The 25741-nt window shown below is 37.4% G+C and overlaps 1 protein-coding gene and 1 pseudogene across 4 annotated transcripts in view; one reads left to right on the top strand and one right to left on the bottom strand.

Annotated features, from left to right (window-relative positions):
• The window catches only part of STX18 (syntaxin 18), a 122306-nt gene that overhangs the window by 22500 nt on the left and 74065 nt on the right, over positions 1–25741 (top strand). The window lies entirely within an intron of this gene.
• On the bottom strand, positions 11520–12547 carry LOC100990831 (small ribosomal subunit protein eS7-like; annotated as a pseudogene).

Here is a 25741-nt window from a genome sequence, read left to right as displayed (position 1 = left end):
GTTCAGTTCTTCTCAGCTATTTTACAGCTAATGATTTGGTTCTATTAGGGAGAAGGTAATACATGCTTATTTTCGCAGCATGTTAATTCTATTAACTGTTCAGTAACTGACTCGGGAATGGAAGGCACCTATTGGTCCCTAGTGGTCTGAAATGGGAAATGCATCCCCTGAAAATTTCATCAGGACTTTCCATAAAGCTTAACATTTGACTAGAAACAAAAATGTTAGTAGCTTTAGATAGATTGATTAGGTTATTTAAAGTGTTCCTTGAGCTACAGATGAAGTTAATAATTTTCTTAATCTCTTATTAAAAATAGATGAACTACATATAAAAACTTCAGTCCTAGATTAGCACCTGTATTTCAAGTCACTTAGGGAATGGTGGAAAATTCTGTAAATGCTTGTGTGTTAAGCATATTGAGTAAACTGTCAAGATTTTTCTCTTTGTCATCTTTTTGTCAGCTTTATCATGCTTAATTTTCAAGAAAATAATGTGTTTGTTACTGTGGTCACACCGTGATTTTGCATTGGCTTATGTATGATATTTTATTGTCTCTGTCCTAGAAAATTATAGCAGTTTTTATGAGGAGTGGTTTGTGGGTTCACACAACCCACTTGGAGTGCCATTTACTATAATTCTCTTCTAAAAGAACCATAAAACATCATGTAAATTGTTTAAAAAGGGAAAGACCTTTTTCGAGAAAGGCTAAGAAGAAATCTTTCCAGGCTTTCTTTTGTTTCTTATAGTCAGTTTTATGATTTTAAGCTCCCAATTTATTTAGAGCGTTAATGTCATAAAATAAAGTGCACGTGTGTATAAGTAAACCGTTGTGAGCTAGAGCTAGGCTAGAACTGGGTGTTGTTGATGCAGATAATATCAAATTCATTATTTTATAATCTTTTAAGATATGTTTTCTGTGACTTTGGAAATGAAATTAAAGAAATTAAGGAAGAAAGGAAAAGAGAGAGGAAGGAATTAATTTATAGCTTGTATATCTTTTTTTTAAAACCCTTATGTTTTCTTAAGTAGTGATGTGTTTATAATCTACGTTAAGGCACAATTTTTGGTAACCAGTCCTGTGAAACTCACATTTAAATTCACAAATAGATTTACTTAGAGAAACTTTCCTCTCTTGGGAGTTTTACCATTTAGATTGGCTTGTTGCACTCAGTTTGTATACACCCTTTCGAAGAAAGAATTAAACAGCACAATAACAAGGCCAAAGTTCTGTCATAGTTTTCTATACAAATGCCTTATTCTGATATTATCTTGGCTTTGTGCATGAGCTCTCAGGAGAGTAAGGACGAACATTGTTAATAATTTTCTACAACATTTACATGGTTCTCTGTGCTTTTAGTCACTTAATACAGGTATATCTTACGTTTAACAAACCGTTATAAGAAAATCCACATATATCTGAAATATAAATTGGGGCAGTTGTTCATTTTGCATGAAGATATAACACATTTATAATAGATTTAAGTTTTAAAGCCACTTCCTTAGCACATGCGAGATCATTATATTTGCAACATTTTATAAGAACACATATAGGCCGGGTGTGGTGGCTCACGCCTGTAATCCCAGTACTTTGGGAGGCCAAGGCAGGCGGATCAGAAGGTCAGGAGTTTGAGACCAGCCTGGCCAACATGGTGAAACCTCATCTCTACTAAAAATACAAAAATTAGCCAGGCGTGGTGGCAGGCACCTGTAATCCCAGCTCCTCAGGAGGCTGAGGCAGGAGAATCGCTTGAACCCAGGAGGTGGAGGTTGCAGTGAGCCAAGACCACGCCTACACTCCAGCCTGGGCAACAGAGTGAGACTCCGTCTCAAAAAAAAAAAAAAAAGAAAAAAAAACACTTATAAAGGGAATGATGATTGCTGTATTCATGTAGGTAGTGATATGAACATTTGTCTCTGTAAAATATTATCTTCTTTTGAAATTAGTGGTTTTTAAAAACACAAGATTATCTGTGTGGTTTAGAAACTCCTTGGTTTTATGACAGGAAGAGGTTATAAGTAAATCACGTTTATGCATTTTGTAAAGAGTGTTAGTAAAATTGCTAGATTTTCTTGAACATGGTTGTAAATCTTTTTGTTTTAATTATAAAGCTTTCTACATACATGTGTGACTTTATGAAGAATGTCAACTTAGGTTTTAATTATGTGACTGTAAATTCCCCTTTTCCTTCTGTGTGAAAACACAACACCAACAAGAAACCAACTTCCTAAAATATACAAACTTTTTGGGATTGTTCTTTATTCTACACTGTCTTACTATTTTTATTTTTCTGATGTTGGGGTGTTTCTATTTAGTATCACAGTAGCTAACTGAAGTAAATTTTGGGAATAGAAAATGAAGCTATAATTGGAAAGGAGATTTTGAAAAAACAGAAGCACCTAATGTCATGATGTGGGTGGGAATCAGGGGAAGAATGTACTGACGAGCCCCAATACCGCTGGTTCAGAACAGCCCTGGGAATTCTATAGCTGTTTTCCAAAGGATTGTTTGATACAGTCGGGAGCTCCCGTGACCAAATCTAAAGCCTGAGAACCAACCTTCTGTGATAAAGCATACTAAGCAAAGAAGACACTGTGGCATTGTAACCGATGCTACTGAGTATGCCACAAATGTTCATAAAAATTTTGTGCATAGCGCTATTGCATAAATCGTTTTAATATGGGATGTTTGGAAATAAGATAGGTACTACATTGAAGGGACCAAATACTGAATTCTCCAAGTTAGATACTGTTTTTCACCATGAATTTATAATATGTTGTTATATAACAACATCATTGTTACTGCAAGTGATACAAAATGTTATGTTTGGAGTTTTTCTCTTTTTTTTTAGATTGGAAAATAGTTTTAATGTTAGCACAGACAAAATATTTCCTATTTATTTATAGTTATTAAATAAAAATGCATAGCACGTTAGTCAAGAATGTATTGTTTTATAAATTATTCAGTTGCAAGTATCTAAGATTACTTTACTTACAACTTAAATGCAGAATGTTGATGTTTCCTTGTTTCTGTTTTTCACTTGAGTCAGTTAGAAAATATTTTTCATGGACTTTGTATATAAGCTAAAGATTTTTTTCTTACATGAAAATCATCGATATGGCCAATTCCTGTCAGAAAAGAGCCATAATTTTTCAATTTTTTCCTCCAAAACTGCAACTTCAGAAAATATGTACGAGATGTAGCAATTAACCTACATGCACATTTATAATACTAGAAAATGGGCAGCTAGTTATATTCAAAGACTGGATCTGATAGGCCCAAATTGCTTAAAACATCACAGTTATTGAAGATATACCCCAGGGAATTTGAGAAACCATTTAACAGATGAAAGTACATTTTGAAAAGTCTGACCTTACAGGCAATCATAAAATGAATCAAAACAGTGCTTTTTTTCCCCCTGAAATGTACAGAGCCCATCTGTGTCTAATCCAGTAATTATAGACTGTGTTCAATTACCTTTTCAAAGTTGGAGCAGACTGGAGACTAGGCAATGAACAAACATAGGGTTTTGTCTAGACCTCAATTGACCACAGTCTAAAAGTTGAATTTATATCTAATTTTATTTTTTGTTTGGTTTGATAGTTCTTAAAGGATTCATTTTTGCTACTTGGTGTTTTACCTTCTTAGATTTGAGGTACTGCCTTTTCTCATCACAAAAGCTTTTGTATCAGCTATAGCTTATGCTGTAATCAGATGCTGTTTTCGGAATACTTACTCTTGCCTGCAAATCAATAATTTGCACTGCAGAAAAGACTGCATGGGGTGGGGGAGGGGATTTTACCAGTGAGTAGTATTTTCTTAAGTAGCCTTTAAAATGTTGCTGCTGACTATAACTCTTTTTTATGTGCTAGGAAAAAATAATTTATTTTCCTCTTAAATTTAGAAAACTATAGGTAATTTCCAGTTGGGTTGTACACTTAATGTCTCCAAAAATACATGTAGACTGCTAAAGCACGTGTGTCTCTCTTTTGTCAAATGTCTTATCGTTTTTTCTAGGTACACATTTTTATTGCATTTACTAATCAGACTGGTATCCAGTATAAAATACAGTGTATAGTATTCAAAGTCCATTTCAAATCATGTCTCTTAATAAAGTCAATTTATGATCTGATGAATCTTTAAGTGAGAATTAATTACCATGAACCACCACAGCCAGTTCAAAGTATTTAAATTTTATCCAGGAACCTTGGCTATTCAAGTTTTCCTTAAAACACAAAGCAAACAAATGATGACCACAATTTTTAGAACTGCTTATGTGGTAGTCAAAGTTCTTTTTTTCCATTATTTAGTATTTACAGTTATTCACATTACAATTATCACTGGAAACAAATGTTTTGAGGTATTTATTAGAAGTAATCATTGCATATTAGACCATGAATTTTTCTAGAAATTTTACAACCATTCCTAGTATATTATATTATTATTTTTTAAAGTTTTATTCATTTAGGTCTCACTATCCTTTGGAACTTTTAAGGACTTTGTCATTGGGGAGAGAAGCAGTTTTATTTGGTTGCATGAATGTACTTTCTGAGAATTTTATGGAGAAAGTGAAACCTAAAGAGGATTACAAGTACCTTATGTTGAATGTTTTCATGAGACATTTACTTGTGAAACTTGGATAATATGATTTCCTTCCCTCCTTCCTCTCCCCATAGTTTATGGAACTATTGTTATAATTAGCCTCCATTGTATGCTTCTTAGGATCTTCATAGAGAAAGCAAAAGATTAGTCTTCCTAACTAGGAACTTGAGAGACCCTTTGGATCCTCTCTCATATACCCCCTTATCTGATCCAAAGAAAGAGTTCTCTAGTCTTTCTTTTTTTTTTTTCCCACAGACCAGAGCCCCCTCCTAGTTCCTGCTTTCATTACCTAATGTATGGGTACCTCCTTTGGTGGTTTGGATTTTATATTCTCTGATTAACCTGTTTATGCCACTTTTATTGGATTGTAAGCTCCTTCGGATCAAAGACTAGATGGATGTTATCCTATCCCATTGTATTACTGCTTAAAACAGTGCCTGGCTTGTAACAGGCACTTGCTCCTTGTTGACCAAATGAGGACAGAGTGGATCATCCATTCGGAATCTTAGTATTGAAAGGTAGGAGTGAAGAATTTTTAAAAGTTAGTAGAAATCACATCTAAATAACATATAACTCTCTTTTTTGCCATAACGAAATAACTGAAAATAGAACTTTTTAAAATTTCTCACTTTAAATGTTTTTAATGAGACCAATGATAGAATGAATTATATTCATGAAGTCTCCATTTTCCATTGAAGCTGCACTATCTGTTGCTGTGCTTAACAAGTTGATAGCTTTACTTATGGCAATTTTTATGGAACTGCTTTCTCCATCTGCAGTGAGAAGACTGAGAAACATTTTTCTGATTCATATATTTACGTATATCCTTTTCTTCATGATTCTTGGAGAAGCCTTGCAGAAATAGTCAGTAAACAGTATTGAATACTTACTACTTTCAAGGTGCCGCTTGATACAGTGAAGCCATGATATACAAGTCCTGGCCATGTGGATTTTGAAGTATGTGGTTGATGTCATGTCTCCTTTAGGCTGGATTCTCTCCTGCAATGGAAGGTGCCCTCTCAAGAGTTCTTTCTCCAGTATTGACTCTTAACGTAATTGCATGTCCTTACCCCCACTAAGGACTTCAGTGTCTTTATCACACCCTTGCCCTCAGGTTAAAAGGGGAAGAAATCACATCATTTATAAAAGCAGTGATGGAACATCAGTCTTTATAAGAAAAAAATAGAAGTTTATGATTGTCTCATCACAGTCAACTGGCAATTCATTACTGCAGTAGCAAGGAGATATCCCAGACCTCTGGCTTTGCTGTCAAGATTGAGTGCTGGGGTAGTTTTTACTCAGCATTAAAGATTTCATTGGCCATGCTGTTTTGTCGGGTATCTGTTTAAGATGTAGCAGTGTGATTTTTACTAACTTGATTTTAGAGATTTTCAGTGTGTCACATTTAAATAATCTACTTTTGAAAATAGTAGTGTCTATTTGAGTATGTTGCTCACTGGGGAATGTGGCCTCTAAAAGCAACCATAAGATCCAAGAACAGAGCAGTGAGGGCCATGACCATTAGATGACTTCCACGAAGCAGTCTTTGACTCTGTTGGTTGAAATCCCCCACACTTTCCTTTCTTTCTTCAAGCCTTTTTCTCTATCCTTTGGTTATGATTGGCTCCTGGCTGGATAAAGTGGTGCTGCTTCTGGGATAAAGCTGTAATCAGGCGCTTGAGTCTACTTCTACTGGAAGATCCCAGATGAATGGGAAACCCCATGAGCTCTGGCTTGCCTAAGGCAAAGCTGAGATTTGAGATCCAGGCCAGACGAGGGTCCCCCCCTCTATCAGAATCTCCACTCTCAAAGTACAGGTACTTCTTTACTTAACATAGAACCGAATTTCTGAGGTTTCCTAAAGAGACAACCAGGGAAGGATTTCCTGTGTCTGTCTCCTCTCATTCTCTGGGAAGTCTTAAATTTTTTCAGCTTAGACTGCTTCCTTCTTTAAATTCTAAGTTGAATACCCTTATGTCCGTTTGATATGTATATTATTATTATATTCCTGGATTTTATTCTTGAACCCAGTTGGAGTTTCAAGGCAAACATTTGGTTTTCTGTCAGCCCACAAACTGAGCAATGGTTGGTCAATTATGGTCTTCTGTTGACTGAGGCAGAGTCGCATGTTAAAAGTATATTTTATTAATAGCCCACAAAGCATACCAACTGCCAGCTTTTTGCCATGTCTAACTTTGAGCAATATTTAGTAACAATATTCCCAGTTTTCATCTGTGGATTACTTAAATGTGTCATCCAGGAAGTCACTGTAAGATACGTTGGTGAAAAAGCCTTCAAGCTTAGATATTGTGTATTCTGCTTACCTGCTTACCAACTCATGCTTCCCAGAGTACCTAACTCACAAACGTGCCTCAAATGCAGAAAAGCAAATCTAGTTCAGTATTATACAGGACTGGTAATGTCCTGGCTGTTTGCTCTATGGTGTGCTTGTTAATCAGCAGTAGATGATTGTGGCACATACCTATTCTTGGTCCTGAAACCACCCTTCTGTCAACAATAGTGCCTTCCTTCTTCCTGGGAACTGATCCCCACTCTGGCTTCAATCAAGTGGTTTCAGTACAAGCTGCTGTGTTTCCATAGTATCTTCTACTCTCTAAGTCATGGACCAGGGGTAGCAACCAGACTCAAATCAGGCCAATCAGAATCGTTTCCTAAGATTTTTTTTTTTTTAATTGGAATTAGGAAAAAGAATTATTCTTAGTCCGGAGGCCTGGATTTCAGCAAACAAAGCTCAGGAGCTGTTGGTGGCCAGTTTTCATTGCTGAGCTGCAATGAGAAAATTAAGGCTAAAATGCAGACAAAACAAGTAGGAGTTAAGAGAGTTCTAGAGGAGTTTTAAATAACTGGTTTAGTTGTTGCAGAGGCTAGCTGTATCCTTGCCGTTCCCATCTTTTGATCATTTAAACCAGTGGCTCGTGCAATTTTGCTTCTAGGGGATATTTGCCAATATCTGGAGACATTTTTGGTTATTACAGCTAGGGGGCTACTACTGGCATCTAGCAGAAAGAGGCCAGGGATGCTGCTAAACATTCTACAATGTACAGCTCTCCCACAAACACCCCCACCTCCGCCCCCAGACAAAGTATTATCCAGCCCAAAATGTCAATAGGGCTTAGGTTGATAAAACCTGAACTTTAACCCATCCTTCATATATTACCTTAGTATTTTTCAAATCTCCTCTCCTTCTGTTTTGGAAAGCTAGCTAGAATTAGTTTATGCTTAAGAGGACCTTAACCTAGGGGCATACACACACACACACACACACACACACACACACACACACACACACTAATCATGAGTGTTGTTTGGTGATTGTATGTATTTTCAGTCCCATATTTAAGATTTTTCAGTTTATAGCTGCCCTAGTATACAAATACACCATCACCCAGGTTTAGAAGGACTATTGATTCCCCTACCACATAGATTCAAATAGCTACTTCTAGACTGCCTTGGGTACCTAAACAATACATATTCCAAACTATTGAAGCAAAGGCTATTCAGAAATTGCTACTAGGATTGCATCAAAATTATGCTGTCCTCCCTAAGATTTGTTTTATGATTAATATTCAACTCATGTATTAGAGATGAAATCACTATTTTTAGGAATGATTATGATAAAAATCAAGTGTTCAGTTTGATAGAACAAAACATAGCTGTCATATGAAGTCCTTGATAAAGCATTGCTGGCACAAGGAACTGTGAGAGTCCACATTAGCATAGGCTGGACAAGCTACATTCCTCTTTGAAACTGTCAGAATGCATTGTACCTTTGATTCATCTTCCAACCTACATTCAAGCCATGTCATGGATTTCTTTTTTTAAATGTTTTAAATTTTACTTTAAGTTCTAGGATACATGTGCAGAATGTGCAGGTTTGTTACATAGGTATACATGTGCCATGGTGGTTTGCTGTACCTGTCAACCCGTCATATAGGTTTTAAGCCCTGCATGCATTAGGCATTTGTCCTAATGCTCTCCCTCCCCCTTGTCTTCCACCCCACAACAGGCTCCAGTGTGTGTTGTTCCCCTCCCTGTATCCATGTGTTCTCCTTGTTCAACTCCCACTTACGAGTGAGAGCAAGTGGTGTTTGGTTTTCTGTTCCTGTGTTAGTTTGCTGAGAATGATGGCTTCCAGCTTCATCCATGTCCCTGCAAAGGACATGATCTCATTCTTTTTTATGGTTGCATAGTATTCCACGGTGTATATGTGCCACATTTGCTTTATCCAGTCTATCATTGATGGGCCTTTGGGTTTGTTCCATGTCTTTGCCATTGTAAATAGTGCTGCAAAAAACATACTTGTGCATGTGTCTTTATAGTAGAATGATTTATAATCCTTTGGGTATATACCCAGTAATGGGATTGCTGGGTCGAATGGTATTTGTGGTTCTAGATCCTTGAGGAATCTCCACACTGTATTCCACAATGGTTGAACTAATTTACACTCCCACCAACAGTGTAAAAACGTTCCTATTTCTCCACAGCCTCTCCAGCATCTCTGTTTCCTGACTTTTTAATAATTGCATGTCATGGATTTCTTGATGGACAGATTGATGAAAAGAATGTTAATGAATAACTTGACAAGGAGGATCTGAGACATGTAGCAGGTACCTGCAGTTAATCACCTACATTAAGACCCAGATTTAAGATTACTTATATTTTACACACAATCTTTTTTTCTTAACTTTCTTTGACTAATTTTTTTTAAAAACTATGACTGGGGATGATCTGTGTTTCTTTTCCTCTGCCTTCCTCCATTGCTTTGGTTAAACTAAAATTAAACTAGCAGAGTATTTTGTGAAGCTAAGTTTCTCTTTGTGTCTCTCTCCTTTGCACACAGTTGACACATAGTAGGCACCCATTATAAAATGCTCATAAAACGATGCGTGGTGATTTCCTGCAGCCCGCTAGTTCTAAATATTCTCTGTAGTCCAGAAACTCCCAGATTTATATTTCCAGGTCAGACCTCTTTGAAACCCTACACTTAGAAACATCTATAGTTGTCTACCTACCTGACATTATTTCTGTTACCTGAGTATCTAATAGACAGTCAGTCTCCTTGCTGTTCATCACACATGCTTGATACACACCTGTCTTAGGGCCTTTGTACTTATTGTTTCCTCTCCTTGGAATGATTTTCCCCAAGTATTTGCCTGGAGATACCTGCCTGCATAACTTTTACTTCTCCTTCAAACATTTTCTTATATGTCATCTTTTCAATAAGTTCATCCTGACCACCCTGTTGAAAATTAGAATTCACTTTTTTCCCTACACTCTTCCTAGATTTCCCTTACTTTACATTACTTTTGCTTTTTGTCTCGTAACACTTTCACCACTTACCATACTTTGTTAACACACTTATTATTGATTTTAACATATTGATTATACTTATTGTTTATTATTTGTCTAAAATATGGCTGGATTGTAACCAAAACCCATGATCATTTAAATTAGGGTCTTTCGACTCCAAGTTAAATTTTTGTTACAAGACAGCCTTTTTGTCACAAGAATGGGTGAAAATTTTCGTAATCTATCCACCTGGCAAGGGTCTAATATCCAGAGTCCACAAGGAACTTAAACAAATTTACAAGAAAAAAAAAACCCTTTAAAAAGTGGGCAAAGGACATGAACAGACACTTCTCAAAAGAAGATATACATGCAGCCAGCAAACATATGAAAAAAAGCTCAGCATCACTGATCATTAGAGAAATGCAAATCAAAACCACAATGAGATACCATCTCATGCCAGTTAGAATGGCGATTACTAAAAAGCCAAAAAACAACAGATGTTGGTGAGGTTGCAGACAAAAAGGAATGCTTTTACAGTGTTGGTGGGAGTGTAAATTAGTTCAACCATTGTGGAAGACAGTGGCAATTCTTCAAATAACTAGAGGCAGAAATACCATTTGACCTAGCAATCCCATTAGTGGGTATCTAGCCAAAGAAATATAAATCATTCTGTTGTAAAGATACATGCATGCATACATTCACTGCAGCACTATTCACAATAGCAAAGACATGGAATCAACCTAAATGCCCATCAATGATAGACTGGATAGAGAAAATGCAGTACATATACACCATGGAATACTATGCAGCCATAAAAAGGAACATGATCATGTCCTTTGCAGGGACATGGATGGAGTTGGAAGCCATTATCCTCAGCAAACTGACACAAGAACAGAAAACCTTATAACACTGCCTGTTCTCACTTATAAGTGGGAGCTGAATGATGAGAAGACATGGACACATGGTGGGGGAGCAACACTCACTGGGGACTGTCGAAGTGGGGACTACGGAGAGGGAGAGCATCAGGAAGAATAGTTAATGGATGCTGGGCTTAACACCTGGGTGATGGGATGATCTGTGCAGCAAACCACCATGGCACATGTTTACCTATGTAACAAACCTGCACATCCTGCGCATGTACCCCAGAACTTAAAATAAAAGTTGAAGAAAAAAAATTGTTTGTTGTTACACAGCAGCTCCTTCTTGTTAACTTCAAAATAATCCTGACATTTTAGAATCTGGCACTCCTGGTCTCCAAGTAACAAACTTCTCATGTATATTTTATATATAATCTTTGTGCAACACACAAAAAACACAAGATTTTCACCAGATTTTTGGGATCCTCTCAAGTGAAATATAGGATATATGCCATAAATGGGAGGCAAGAAGGGACAGTTCAAAGAGATAGGTTGTTGTATTCTAGAGAAGCAAAAACGGGGGATATGGTGAGGTCCACATATGACATACTTAAGACACCATGAACAGACAAAAAACAAAAACAAAGTAACAGTGGTTTCAGATATGAGCCCTAAGTTGAAGTCCTAAAAGCAGGTGCTTTTCACACGGGCACTTCAGTGTCCTGTGCACTAGGGGGAGTGTCAGCCATGATCCATTTTATTTAATAGTGATTAATAATTCTCCTGAGCAGTGATGGAAGGCCAGCTAGTGTTGAAGTTAAAACATCCTATAATTGGACTCAGAATACCTTTTACTTTTGTGTTAGGATAGCCAAGGTCATTTGTTCTGAGGTTGCCTCTGTGGCATGGTGACCAGTCAGTGGTAAGCAGGCAGTAAATACGGAATGCTTCCTTTCTAGGCTAGAACATAAGGGACTAGGAGACTCGTATATTTTTCTAGCTAGCTGCCGCTTTTTAACTTTTTTTTTTTTTTTTTTTTTTTACTGTGAATATATTTTATTTAGTCATTTTTGTTTACAATTGAAACTCTGGGAATTCAAAATTAACATCCTTGCCCGTGAGCTTCTTAGAGACACCAGAAAAAGTTTCAGCCTGTGTTCCACGTTGTTCTGCTGGGCTTTGTCCAAACGAACCTTTATGAGCCGGCTGCCATCCAGTTTCACGTGAATTCTCTTGCCCACAATTTCGCTTGGGAAGATCAAGTCCTCAAGGCTTGCGTCGTGCACGGCTGTCAGAGTGCACTCCTGGGACGCTTTTGCTTATTTTTTGTGCGGCTTTTTCGAATTGGCTTAGGCAGAATTCTCCTCTGAGCGATAAAGACAATATGCTTTCCACTGAACTTTTTCTCCAGTTCGCATACTAGCCGGACTTGGATTTTCTGGAAAGATTTCAGTGGAGGAACGGGAACAAAGATTGTGATAGCTTTCTGACCACCACCAACTTCAGTTTCCTTGGCTGCCATAATATTCAGCTCTGTGAGCTGAGCCTTGAGGTCCGAGTTCATTTCCAGCTCCAGAAGAGCCTGGGAGATGCCGGACTCTTTATAGTACACTGTAAAGTATGGGTTGTTTACCCTCATAATTGCATGGCTGACTGAGAGCTGCTGCTGAGCATCAAGAGGGAGTGTCGTGCCATCTTGTACTGTGTTGCTAGCATTCTTTGGAACTCATCTGGCTTCTTGCCATTGGGCTTCACGATCTTGGCGCTCCAACTGAACATGGCCTTCTCCTTGCTGAGCACTGGCTTAGGAAGAGCTGCTTTTTAAAACTTTAAGTGTTATTTGTAGATTAGCATACAGTAAGCTTGACCTTTTTGCTAATACAGTTCTCTGAATTTTAGCATTTTATGTACAATAGTCCCATCCCCCACGTTATCCACAGTTTAATTTTCTAGTTTCAGTTACTCATGGTCAACTGTGGTTCGAATTTTATCCTCTCACTTCATCACAAAAAGAAAGGTGAGTACAGTACAATAAGATACTTGGAGAGAAAGAGACCACATTCACATAACTTGTGAGAATTCTTCTATTTTTTTATTATTGCATTTATTCTCTAACTCTACCTAATTTGTAAATTAAACTTTATCATAGGTATGTATGTATAGAAAAAACATAGTATCTATAGAGTTCAATGCTATCCTTGGTTTCAGGCATCCACTGGGGGTCTTGTACTCTGTCCCTGTGTGTGTATGTGTGTTTTGTATAACCATTTCACTATTAGGATGCAGAACAGTTCCATCTCCCTTCAGAAACTCCCATGCTGTCCTTTTGTAGTCACACCCACTCCCTTGAACCCACAAACTGTTCTCCATTGCTATAATTTTGTCTTTTCAATAACATCATATAAATGAGATCATATATACCCTTTGAAACTGACTTCTTTTAGTCGGCATAATGCCTTTGAGGTTGATTCTAGATGTGTGTGTATCAATAGTTCCTTCTTTATTACTAAGTAGTATCCATTACATGAAGTTACTACAATTATCTATCACCTGTTGAAGGACATTTGTGTTGTATCTAGTTTTTGACAATTATGAATAGAACTGCTACAAATGTTTGTATACAGATTTTTGCATGAGCATACATTTTCATTTCTCTAGGGCAAATACCTAGGGGATTCCTAAGTTATCTGGTGAGTGTATGTTTAATGGTATAAGAAACTGCCTGTACACAAATGTTCATAGCGGCATCATTCATAATACTCAAATAGTGAAAACAATCTGAGTATTCATCAACTGATGAATGGATAAATAAAATGTATATCCATACAATGGAATATTATTTGGCAATAAAAAATGAAGTACTGGTACCTGCTACAATATGGATAAACCTTGAAAATATGCTAAGTTAAATTAAAAAACAGGCACAAAGGGCCACTTATTGCATAAGTCCATTTACACATGGTCTCCAACTTACTAAGGTTCAGGACATGATTTTTCAACTTTCACAGTGCTGCAAAAGTGATAAGCATTCAGTAGAAACCATACTTCGATTTTTCGTTTTTGTTTTTGTTTTTTGAGACAGAGTCTCTGTCACCCAGGCTGGAGTGCAGTGCTTGATGTCAGATCACTGCAACCTCCACCTCCCAGGTTCAAGCGATTGTCATGCCTCAGCCTCCTGAGTAGCTGGGATTACAGATGTGCACCACCACGCCTGGCTGATTTTTTTTTTTTTTTTTTTTTTTTTTTTAGCAGAGATGGGGTTTCGCCATGTTGGCCAGGCTGGTCTCGAACACCTGGCCTCAAGTGATCCACCTGCCTCGGCCTCCCAGAGTGTTGGGATTGCAGGCGTGAGCCACCACACCCATCCCCATACTTCGAGTTTTGGATTTTGATCTTTTCCCAGGCTAGCAATGTGCGGTACGACACTCCCTCTTGATGCTCGACATCAGCTCTTAGTCAGCCATGCAATTATGAGGGTAAACAACCCATACTTTGCAGTGTACTGTGTTGCCAGCATTCTTTGGATATGATTTTGTCCAACTGTAGGTAAATACATCTGTAAGTGTACTGAGCACACTTAAGGTAGGCAAGGCTAAGCTACGATGTTTGGTAGGTTAGGTGTATTAAATGCATTTTTGACTTCCCATATTTTCAATTTATGATGGATTTATTGGGACATAACCCCACGGTAAGTGAAGGAACTGCTGTATATGAAATGTCCAGAACAGGCAAATCCATAGAGTCAGAAAGTAAATCGGTTGCCCAGCACTGGGGGTGTTGGGGGAAATGGGGAGTGACCACTAATGGGTATGGGATTTTGGGGGTGATGAAAATGTTCTAAAACAGATTGTGGAAATATGATTGCACAACTTTCAAATACACTAAAAACCATGGAATTGCACAATTTAAATGGATGAATTGTTTGCTATGTGAATTAGGGCTTAATAAGGCTACTATTTTTTTTTAAACAGCTACTTATTTTCTAAAGTGGCTGTACAATTTTGTGCTCCCACCAACAATGTATGAGAATTCTAGTTATTTCACATTCTCACCAACACTTGGTATTTTTAGTATTTTTTATTTCAGCTATTTTAATAGGTGTGTAGTGATACATCATTGTTAATTAGCATTTCTCTAATAGCTAATGAGGCCAAACATCTTTCATGTGCCCCCCTTGCCTTCTTTAGTGAAGTGTCTGTTCAAGTCTTTTGCCCATTTTTAATTTAGTTTTTTGTTTTCTTAGTTTTGGCTTTGAGAGTACTTTATACATTCTGAACAACAAGTCCTTTGTCATGTGTATAATTTGCAAATATTTTCTCTTAGTCTCCCATTTAACTTCACTTTTCCTTCTCTGAAAGTAAATACTTCTTGCTAAGTTTCGAGAGGTATCAGAGCTTTATTGTCTGTGTACTCCTGTATCCTGAGTGCCTAATAAAGTCTGGCACAAAACAGATATTCAGTTAAGATTTGATGGATGAATGAATGAATGAATTCCCTGTTTTTACTGGTAAGCAACAGATTTTTTTCTGAGAGATAATAAATACATAAGAAGTAAATCTGAATAGATCATTTTCCTGATTAAAACACTCCCTTCCAGATATCTCTTTAGAAAAAAAAATAAGTAATCTCTACTCTAGATTAGAAAGCATGGCATGATCCAGCTTGATTCCTTGAAGATTTTATGTTCTCCTCCACCTCACAGCCTTTACAAATGCTGTTCCTCTGTTTCAGGCAGCTCTCATGGTATGCTTATGTTTTTGCTTCATAGAATTTTATTTGTAAATACGTGTTTAGTGTTTTTCTCCCTACCAGATGTGTAAGTCAGTGACCTTTACACATTTTTATTCATGTATCCCCTAAAAGAATTTTGAAAAAAACTGAGTAACCGCTCATATGTATCTATTAATCTGACATCTATAATTCTTTACTGTAAGTTTAAATAATTGCAAAGGATATAGTTTTCAGTGTGCTATAAAACTTGACATTTTAAAGTGGAAGTTTTTATCACTCTTTTAAATATATCTCATGGAATCTGAATACCGTATTTGATATCCACCATCATTTGTTGAAAAAAACATTCTCAAAAAACTTTACAGTCATCAATTTTACAACCTTTTCCTCCTTGAACTCACATTTCCATTTCACTTTCCCCACATAATATCCTATCCCGGTTTATGCTTGGAAATATTTTTAAAATTTTTATTTCAGTAATTTTTGGGGAACAGGTTTTTTGGTTACATGGATAAGTTCTTTAGTGGTGATTTCTGAGATTTTGGTGCTCCTGTGACCCAGAAATCTTTTATTGATCATTTTATCATAGTTCTGTGTGACAGAAATAGATATGCAAATTGAAATTTAATTTTTAAAAAAATTTCCAGTGATGACCGAAAGTCTCTAAGTGTTGTATGTTGAGTTGTTCTGTGTTGAGTTACCTTTGTAATTATTACTAGTGTGTGTGGATTAAACAACAACAATAAAAATACACTATTTTATCAGAAGAGCCTCTCAAGGTGATGCATAGGTTTAGTTTTTTCTACTGATGTTGTGTGCAAGTAGATGAATATTACTTTTTTAAAGAATCTGACAAGGTTTAATATCAATTTCATTCTTAACTTTCATTTCTTAGTGACGTTAAGAGCTGAGAACCCTCATTTACATAAACAAGGAGATAAGAAGGGAGCTTTTGTTAGGGCACTGCCACCCCACGCAGTTCTTGGAACTTCCTCTGAATTACATGCCGAAACTGTCATTAACTTTTTTTAGTGACCTGCCAGACGACAACTCAGTTAGATTCTCTATTAATTTTGTTGGATGGAAAAAAATTGGGAGCCCTTGACTTGTGAGAGGCTCTGTTGTCCAGTCATTAGAGTCATTCACGTTCTCAGCTTCCCCAGGATTTCTGAGCGTTGTTTTGTTTGAGGTTTTTATATCCGGGACAGTGCAGCATAGTGGGGTTGGGTTTGGTGAGAACTCTGTGTTTGTTTTCTGAAGTAGGAGAAGGAGATTGCATCGGGCATGTGGGAAAGTAGAGCCGATGAAGTGTGTGTCATGGCAGATTCTCATGCAGATCTGCGTAGGAAGACAGATGAAGGTTAGGCACCTAGACATCAGTTCCCTTGAAATTACATGTGCCACACACACACCTTAGCAATTCAGCCTCCACTTCCAGGGATACCCATCCCTCCGTTGTGTGGACTGCTGCTGACAACTACAACAGGGCAAAGAGCTGTGTATTTTTTTTTTCTTCAACACAGTTTCCTCAACTCAAGGCATCCAGTAAGAACTCAATATTTTTTTTTCACTGATATTGAATACAGGGAAAAACTTTCTATGTAAAATTTGACTCCAAACCTGTGAACCTTTTCAGTTTCATTTGAAAAGATATAAAAGGAAAAGTTTTATCCTTGAGTAGTCTTTTATGCCATGAAGTTAATTTTCAAGAACAGAAATATTCTTTTACAAGGACAGTTTTTATTGACTCCTAGCTTCTTGCTAACTTAGTAACACTGCCCATTTCCCTAAATTCTTTTTCTCTGTTTTCCCAATTACATTGTTTTAGGTAATTTTTAGTTTTTCAGGTAATAAGAAGGTTCCACTCAAATTCTTTACTAAAACAATGTTAGGGTGGTTTTGGTACATTTTATACTAATGTAATTTTCACCAAATTAAAAAAAAAGTGCTGTCATTTGTTTCCCTTTTGCCTATAGTGCTTTCGAGGTATCTGGCAGATACTTTTAGGTATATTACACCTAATAGAGGTCTTTGTGTGTACATCAAATGAGTATGTTCTATGCTGTTTAGACATATTAACTGCAGATTGGCAGCTTCATCTTTCCATTAATGTGCAGGTTTTTAATGCTTAGGAGTATCCTGGAGCTTTCTGTTTTTCTGAGAAAATCTAATACAGATTTTCAGTTGCCTTTTAAAATGCTATACTTCTCCAGGAAACCTTATCTTTAATATAGCATCTGGTTTTCTGTGAGGTTGCAAGTTTGAATCAGAATTTCCAGCTGTGGCATCTAGTTTTATGGAGCCTGAATTGAGAATCAAAAACTGGGTTATGTATTTAAATACCAGAAGTAAATGTTATCTTTCTTTTTATAAAACAGTATGGCATTCGTATTTAAGTATTTCCAATTTGCAGAGTTATTGTTCATGATCTGCTTCCAGAGAAGCAAGATTAAATAACAGCTGAACAGCTTTAAGTGAATAGGTTACATTTTGTTATTCTGTTAGTGTCCTGTGATCCCAAACACTCGGTATCTCCACAGCAAAAGATAAGAATCATAAAATGTTAGAACGCAAAACAGTCTGAGAGGTCATGTAGTGTGACTCCCCTCATTTTCCAGATGAGGAAACTGAGGTCTTATTTTCCCTCATATAGATTTTCCCTCATAAAATAATCACTAACGAGTGAAAGAATTGGGTTTAATTGCATTAGAATAATCATGTTGTTTACTGTTTTAAAATGCAGTCATTCTGACCGACAGTGAGAGAGAGGTGGCAGCAATGGTCCTGGAGTGTGGCCTGCCTGCCTAGGAGGCTGGGAGGGGTGCTGTGAGGCAAACAGAATGAGAAACCATGTAGCAAAAATGTGGCTATATTTTAGAAATGCTCCTAACTTTTAACTTTGTAACTCCTTTTTAAAGCTGTTATGTTAAGGAATGACAAAATCAGACACAGGTTCAGTGAACAAAAATACTCTGGTATAGTTTAGCAAAAAGATGTTCATTACAGCATAATTTGTCCTTGTGAAAAATTAGAAGAAACAAACTAGGTGTCCAACAACAGAGAAATTGTTATATTATGGTAAATTTTTTATTTTACTTTATTTTTTTTGATACGGAGTCTTGCTGTTGTTGGCCCCAGCTGGAGTGCAATGGCGCCATCTCGGCTCACTGCCACCTCCTTCTCCTAGGTTCTAGCAATTCTCCTGCTTCAGCCTCCCGAGTAGCTGAGGGTATAGGCGCCCGCCACCACGCCCAGCTAATTTTTGTATTTTTTAGTAGAGATAGGGTTTCATCATGTTGGTCAGCCTGGTCTTGAACTCCTGACCTCAGGTGATCCACCCACCTTGGCCTCCCAAAGTGCTGGGATTACAGGTGTGAGCCACCGTGCCTGGCCAAATTATGGTAAATTTAAGCAATGAAATGTTATGTAGCCATTGAAGGTAATTTTTTAGAAGAATTTGTAATTACATGTACTCATGGTGTTGAGTAAAGTAAGTAGAATACAGAAATTACATATAATATGGTTTAACTTATATGAGGGCTATATGGTCATCCCTTGGTATCCTCAGGGGATTGGTTTCAGGACTCCCTCTGGATACCAAACTCTGTGGATGCTCAGGTTGCTGGTAAAAAGGTGCAGTATTTGTGTATAACCTACAGACATCCTACTGTTTATTTCTCTGGATTACTTATAAAACCCAATACAATGTATGTACTACGTAAATAGTTGTTATACTGTTTTGGTTAGAGAATAGTAACAAGAAAAAAATCTGCACATGTTCAGTACAGGTGCAACATCCTTTTTAAAAAAATATTTTCCATCCATGGTTGGTTGAATCCACGGATGTGGGTGTGGAACCCATGGATACACAGGGTCAAGTTATGTGCATAAAATGGAAAAGAATATATTATTAGAGTGATAAAAGAGTTTCTTTCTAGGTGGTGTTATTATGGACTGATTTTATTTTCCCCCTTATATTTTGCATATCTCGTAAACTCTCCACTATAAGCAGAAAATAAGGTTGGAGAAAATAAGAATTGACGAGCTAAATTTTTTTTGTAACACCAAGTGATAGAAAACTCTAAAAATCCCATTGAAGATAGGATCATAGACACATAGTCCCTGATGCCTGTGCTGGGATAGTCACACACAGCTGCCTCACCTCTGCCCCCATGGTGAGGATCCCAGTGGTCAGGGACAGTGACCCATTTGGAACATGAGCAGTTGGGTCAAGTCCACAAATAACTGTTTTAAACAGCAGTCATTTTATTTGAAAAAAAAAAAAAAAGTCGATTTGAAAAGCCATTTCCCCCGACTGAACGCACATTCTTTTATTCTTTTATTTAGCAAGCAGTTCGGAGTGCCTACTAGTTAGTTCCTCTGACCTGAAGATAACATTCTGCTACTAGTGATTTTTTGCCCAGTGATTGTTGAAGTTTTCATAAATCTCGTTGATAGAATGTTCTATTGTGTAAGTAACTTGACAGTTCCTGTTCTCACCTGGTTCAGGTTTAATGATTAAGTTGGATTAGCTATTGAATAATGAATGTTTGTGTAGAAGCCAGTCAGTGAATACCTATGAATCTGAAAATGCAGCTTTAATCAGTGCTAGGCTTGCTGGGATCCATTTTGCTGTTTCTTTGCAGTACAACGTGGGCAAGCATCTGTGCATATGAAATGCTGTTTTTCTAAAAGGTAAGTTTTTCCAGAGCACAGTATGGTTTTCTTTGCTTTCAGAATTCTTTGAAAAATCTTTGAATATTTTGAAGTCCTCCATTCCACTTTATAATTTCAGATTAATAACTTCTTACTACTGTAATTTCATACATTTTATACTACCCCCAGGAAGAAAAGTATTTACTTACTTCAAATTTCTTGTATTGATTTCAGTTGGTCTCATTCCACATTACAATTATGGCTTTCCATTCCACAAGGTACGGTTTAGAGTTGTGTTTCAAATTTGAAATGGGTTGTGCATTAATAAAGCTACTGTTTTTAATTTGAAAGAAAAGATCTTTTAAGGAAAGTTTGTTAGGCACTAGGATAAATTTTTGAAATGTTTGTCTTATGTAAATTCACGATAGCCTCAAATTGTTATTCCTCTCCTAAGAAGTGGCACTTTCAGCTTCTTCATTTGCTGGTTTGGCTTAGTTGTATGTTTTGTTTCATATGCCATAACCAAGGAATTCTAGAGCTAGTATATGCTATCTAGGTGAACTTTGTCTTCTTGCAAAAATAACCCTAAATTCTGTGAAACAGGTGATGTCTTACTTATTCTAAAGACCTTCAGAGAAAGAAATTCTGTATTCTTCCTAGTGTTTAGTTTCTTTCGTTGTCCACATCTTTCTCTCTCTTTTTATCAAATAAAAAAACCTAGATCTTTTTCTTAAAACTTAAACTGCTTTGCTATTTGATTTATGCTTACATGAATATAATCTATTTTTTATTATGCTCCTTAAATGTCCTGACTGCCTATTTTGTATTAGTTGATAGTTTTGCTCTGACAATAGTGTTTGTACACCAGCGAATTAGTATCACAAAACTGTTCTCCTTGGAGAGATAATGAAGTCTTTGATTTTGGATTGGAGCAATGATATAGATAGTCCAAACACAGGTGCTTACTTTAATTTACTTATTCAGTAAATATTAATGGAGTACCTATTATGTGCCAGTCATTGGGCTGAGGATTGAAGATACAAAACAAACAAAAACCACCAGTGCTACTGTGTTCTAATTTAGTGTTTTAAGATGTAGTAAGTCTAATAAGGACACCTTTCTGATATATTGGCAGTAATATTATTTTGGGGGGTATATTATCATCATTGATCTTATTATCCAGTACTATTTTGCGAAGAAAAGTCACTGCAAATCTACTTGCTTCTTTTTGCTGGGAGTGCCTCCCTTCAGGGAAAAAAAAAATCTAAAAAGAAAAAAAGCCCTCAACTTTAGGGAAGACATACATACATGAGTTGTAAGTTTTTCTTTATGAGAAACAGTATGCACTGAGTGTCTGTGGAACAAGAATTCCCCTTATCTAGAAAAGGATGACTCAGTTTGAATTTCCTAATTAATATCGTTATTAAAGTCTTATGTGACTGTTTTTAGTACGTAGGAAAACACAACATCGCCCACTTACATGAATTGGTAATCATCCCTTTCTTTGACAGACTATAGGCCTTAGACGGAGGCACCTGTGAATACATTCTCTCTGGACAGAGGCATATTACCTCCTTACATTCTTGTGTCTTGGAAGGTAAAGTTGATGTTAGTTTACCTCTGCAGGAACAAGACAAATTTTATTCTAAATACAGTTGATATATCTCAGGAAAATAGGACAAGGTGATCCTGAGGATCGGCGAACACATTTTTTTACTGGCAGGCCTTATTTGTATTTAAGACAGTGATAACATGGTAGGCAATATGGACAGTAATTAGGTGTAAAGATTCTAGAGACAGATTAACTGGGTTTTAATCCGGTTCTGCTATGTACTAGCTGAGGGATATTGAGCACAGTACTTAACCTTTATGGGCCTCAGTTTTCTCCTATGTAAAATCAGGATAATCAGTTTTCTCATGTATAAAATAATGACAATCTTATTAGGTCATTAATGAGAATTAAATGAGTTAATGTTTGTAGGACAGTATAAAACTCTGGTGCATAGCGTTACATAAGTGATACTGAATGAGTGAATAGACATTTAGTTAATTCATTGCTGTTTTCGGTTTTAATCACATGTTGTAATAAAGTAACATGTTCTAGTTCCAGGGCCTGATCAGTCAGTGATGATTAAGTACAACATTTCTCCCCCTGGTTTTTCTGCCCTGATGGTGCATTATAAGCATTTTAGAAAACAGAAGTCTGTGCTCCTCCTTGGCATATTGTCCAGTAATCCTGGGAATTCACCCTGTGCCTCTGAGAGCAAATTGGAGGTCGAGCTATCCTGACCCCATACCAAGGAGACCTTGTACTGGGGAGTGTGGGAGTCATCTTGTCTTGCCCTCGCCTGGCCCTGGAGCTGGAGGGGGAGCCTGGACAGTGTCCCCCGTGGGCCAGTACAGCCAATCCAGGGCCTAGATTCGGAGCCATCATCCTCACAAACTGCTCTGGTTGAAACGCTGGCTTTGTGGGGTTTGTTTCGCGTAAAACATGAGGAAGCCCACCCTGACATTGTCTAGGCACTCTACTTAAGTCTTCCTTAGATGCAGGCTAGTTTGTCCTGGCCTTATGAAGGAGTTCTCCCCACCTCCTTGAAATGGTGTGTAAGTCGCTGCTTCCCATGCATATCATGTAGTTATTTCAGGCATCTGTTCTTTTTTGCATCCTAAGTGCTTAAAGCTTACTGAATTTTAGTCTCCTGCATGACACCATAGTGTAACATGACTGGTGGTAATTTTTTCTCCAAACTCATGGTGAGACAGCTGTTTAGCATAGAAAGGATTAGAGAGAAGATGTCAACCTTTCTACCCACAGTTGGATTGGGCAGCACCATCCAAGGCTGAAGAATGACATGCAGAAGCTCCTGATTATAAAATAGCACAAATATGTTAGGCCTCAGCTTTTCCTCCTTAGCGCAAAGGCTTGGGTAAGCTCAGTGGGTGGTGTGGGAGAGTGGATGTTGCATTAGAAAGGGTAGAGACTGCAAAGACAGGGCCACAAGTGAGGAATCCAAGAGCGAGGCTGATGGGGTGAGCGAAAGGGGGTGAATTTAGGAGCCCTTAAAGATGTAGAAGCTAGAGGACTTGATGGTGGGTTGGCTGCAATGGTTCAGCAGGAGACAGTGATCAGCTGTGAGGTTGTTCTCATAACCAAGACACAGGATCTCACTGGGCTGTGTTTGGAGATGGGGGATTATCAAGTTGTGAGAGCCTCAGCGATTTTTGGGTGCTAGTTCATCCTGCTGCCTAGGCCTCTCTGTTACCTTACCACTGGCGTTGCTATTTAAGAAATCAGTGTTCATCTCGCTTATTGGCAGCTTTGGCAAGTCCCTCTGACACTCAGTTTCTTCATTTTTAAATGGAGGATCTTAGATTGTTTGCTTTACCTTTCTCTTGGAAATGTAAAGAATTTATAAAAAGAGAAATCTCATTTTTGAAAGTGTATATGGAAAGTGTAACGTGTCTTAATGAAGGTACATTATTTGAGGAAATATAGTTCAACTATAGGATTAAAAAATTGCGTTATCTGATAATCATAGATGTTCTTATTCACCTTCCCAGTATTTCAAACATGAATAATTTTTAGAGCCTGTAATGTGAATATGGACAGATAGTACCACTGCTCTGCTATTCTATTTTGCATTTTAACTTGTTCCATTTCTTTGCACTAGGATTAAAAACTTGTTTGAGTTTACTCAACAAAATTCATTTGCCTAAAAATGAATTTTATTAGATCATTTTCCTGTTTAAAAATTTGGTCTGGGGGAGGTGCTGGAGGTGGACTAATACAAGATTATCTTTGTTTTTGCATTTAATTGTACAATTTAAATATAAAAGAAAGCAAGCCAAGGCAGGAGGATCTCTATAGGCCAGGAGTTTGAGACCAGCATGGGCAACATAGCAAGACCTTGTCTCTCAAAAAAAAAAAAAAAAAAAAGAAAGAAAAGAAAAAAAATTAGCCAGACATGCGTGCCTGTAGTCCCAGTTACTTGGGAGGCTGAGGCAGATGGGTTGCTTGAGCCTAGAAGTTTGAGGCTGCATTGAGGTATGATCATGTCACAGCACAGCAGCATGGGTGATGGAGCAAGACCTTGTCTCAGAGAGAAAGAGAGAGAGAAGAAAGACAGAAAAGAAAGAAGAAAAGCTGCCATCTTGCGTCTCCATCATTTGTAAGAGAACATTTTAACATTGTTGGCTTACAGAAATCCTTCACTAGACATTTGAGGTCTTCCAATATTAGCCTAGTAATTATATATGCCAGGCACTTTTCTAGGCCCTTTGCATTTCATCCTCACACACACTCTGAGGCATGTACTATTATCTTTCCTATTTTACAAGTGAGGAAACTGAGGCAAAGACAGGTTAAGTAAGTTTGGAATGCTGTATAATTCATGAATATCAGCCTGCATTAGATCCAGGCAGTCTGATTCCAAAGTCCATGCTCAACCTCTTTCCTCTGGCTCCTACATCAGTGGTTCTCAACCCTGATTGTACATTAGAATCATCCGGGGGCCTTATGGAGCAGGGCGGGGAAGGGATAAATAATTTTTACAGGGCCCTACATGAGACCAATCAGATCTTCCCTCTTCTCCTGCTTTCAGGTTAAAAGTCACTCTCTCTCTGTTTTCTAGACCTTTGTAATCTCTTCTTTCCTTGATTTCTTGGCACATGTGGGGCTCCTAATGACCTTTTGCAATTAAGGACACACAGCTTTTTGGTTTAGCTCTGTAAGACAGGCACCATGGAGACAGGGAGATGCTTCCCACCTGTATGTAACCTGCGCAAAGCATTTTACACATAACCTGGAGCTTGATTGTTAATTCCTCAGCATGTGTTTCAATATATTGTTATTTTTGCATCAGGGGAAGAACAAGCATAGTTTGATCTAGGATTAAATAGCAACTCTAACATATCTGAGCCACACTGTTCTTACCTATAAAATGGGAGAAGTGATAATATTAGAGGACTTTTGTGAAGATTCAATGAAATATGGAATATGCTCTGTAATGTAGTCATCAGAAATGAATGCTAAATCCATTGCCTTGTAAGTGAAGCACAGCACCGAGACTTGGATATGAAAAATCACTTGAAAGTATACTATTCAGTCTTCAGTCAAATGCAAGAAGCCAGGGAATTTGGGGAGCTGGACTAGACCTTAGGGATCAGGGAATGCAGTCTCTTCATTTTATTAGCAAGGATTGAAGCCTGGAGAAGGAACTTGACCAAGGGTACACTGTGAGCCCAAATATATATACTGTACAATATGTAGTGTACAAATAGTTAATAAATACTTTCTTGGTGCTGTGATCATTATCAGTTTTTACTTCGTAGCATTTGTCTTCTCTATCACCTCAGTGTGCTCATGTATATGTTATGTAACCCTCAAAACAATTTTGTAGGCCTAGCTTACCTGACCCCAGTGTAAGACTTTGAGATAAAATCCTAAAGGATACCACCATGGGATATGGGCTTATGGAGGTACTGAAAAATAACATATATTTACCTTGTTGACTTTTCTTGCATGAGAGGGAAAAGAGTTAAAGACATTCAAACCACATGTGATTGAAAGCCCACGAACTTCTTTCC

Source organism: Pan paniscus, chromosome 3 (genome assembly GCF_029289425.2).
Source record: "Pan paniscus chromosome 3, NHGRI_mPanPan1-v2.0_pri, whole genome shotgun sequence".
NCBI classification, from domain to species: domain Eukaryota; kingdom Metazoa; phylum Chordata; class Mammalia; order Primates; family Hominidae; genus Pan; species Pan paniscus.
Note: the sequence above shows the minus strand (reverse complement) of the source record. Positions and strands in the feature narration are given on the sequence as shown.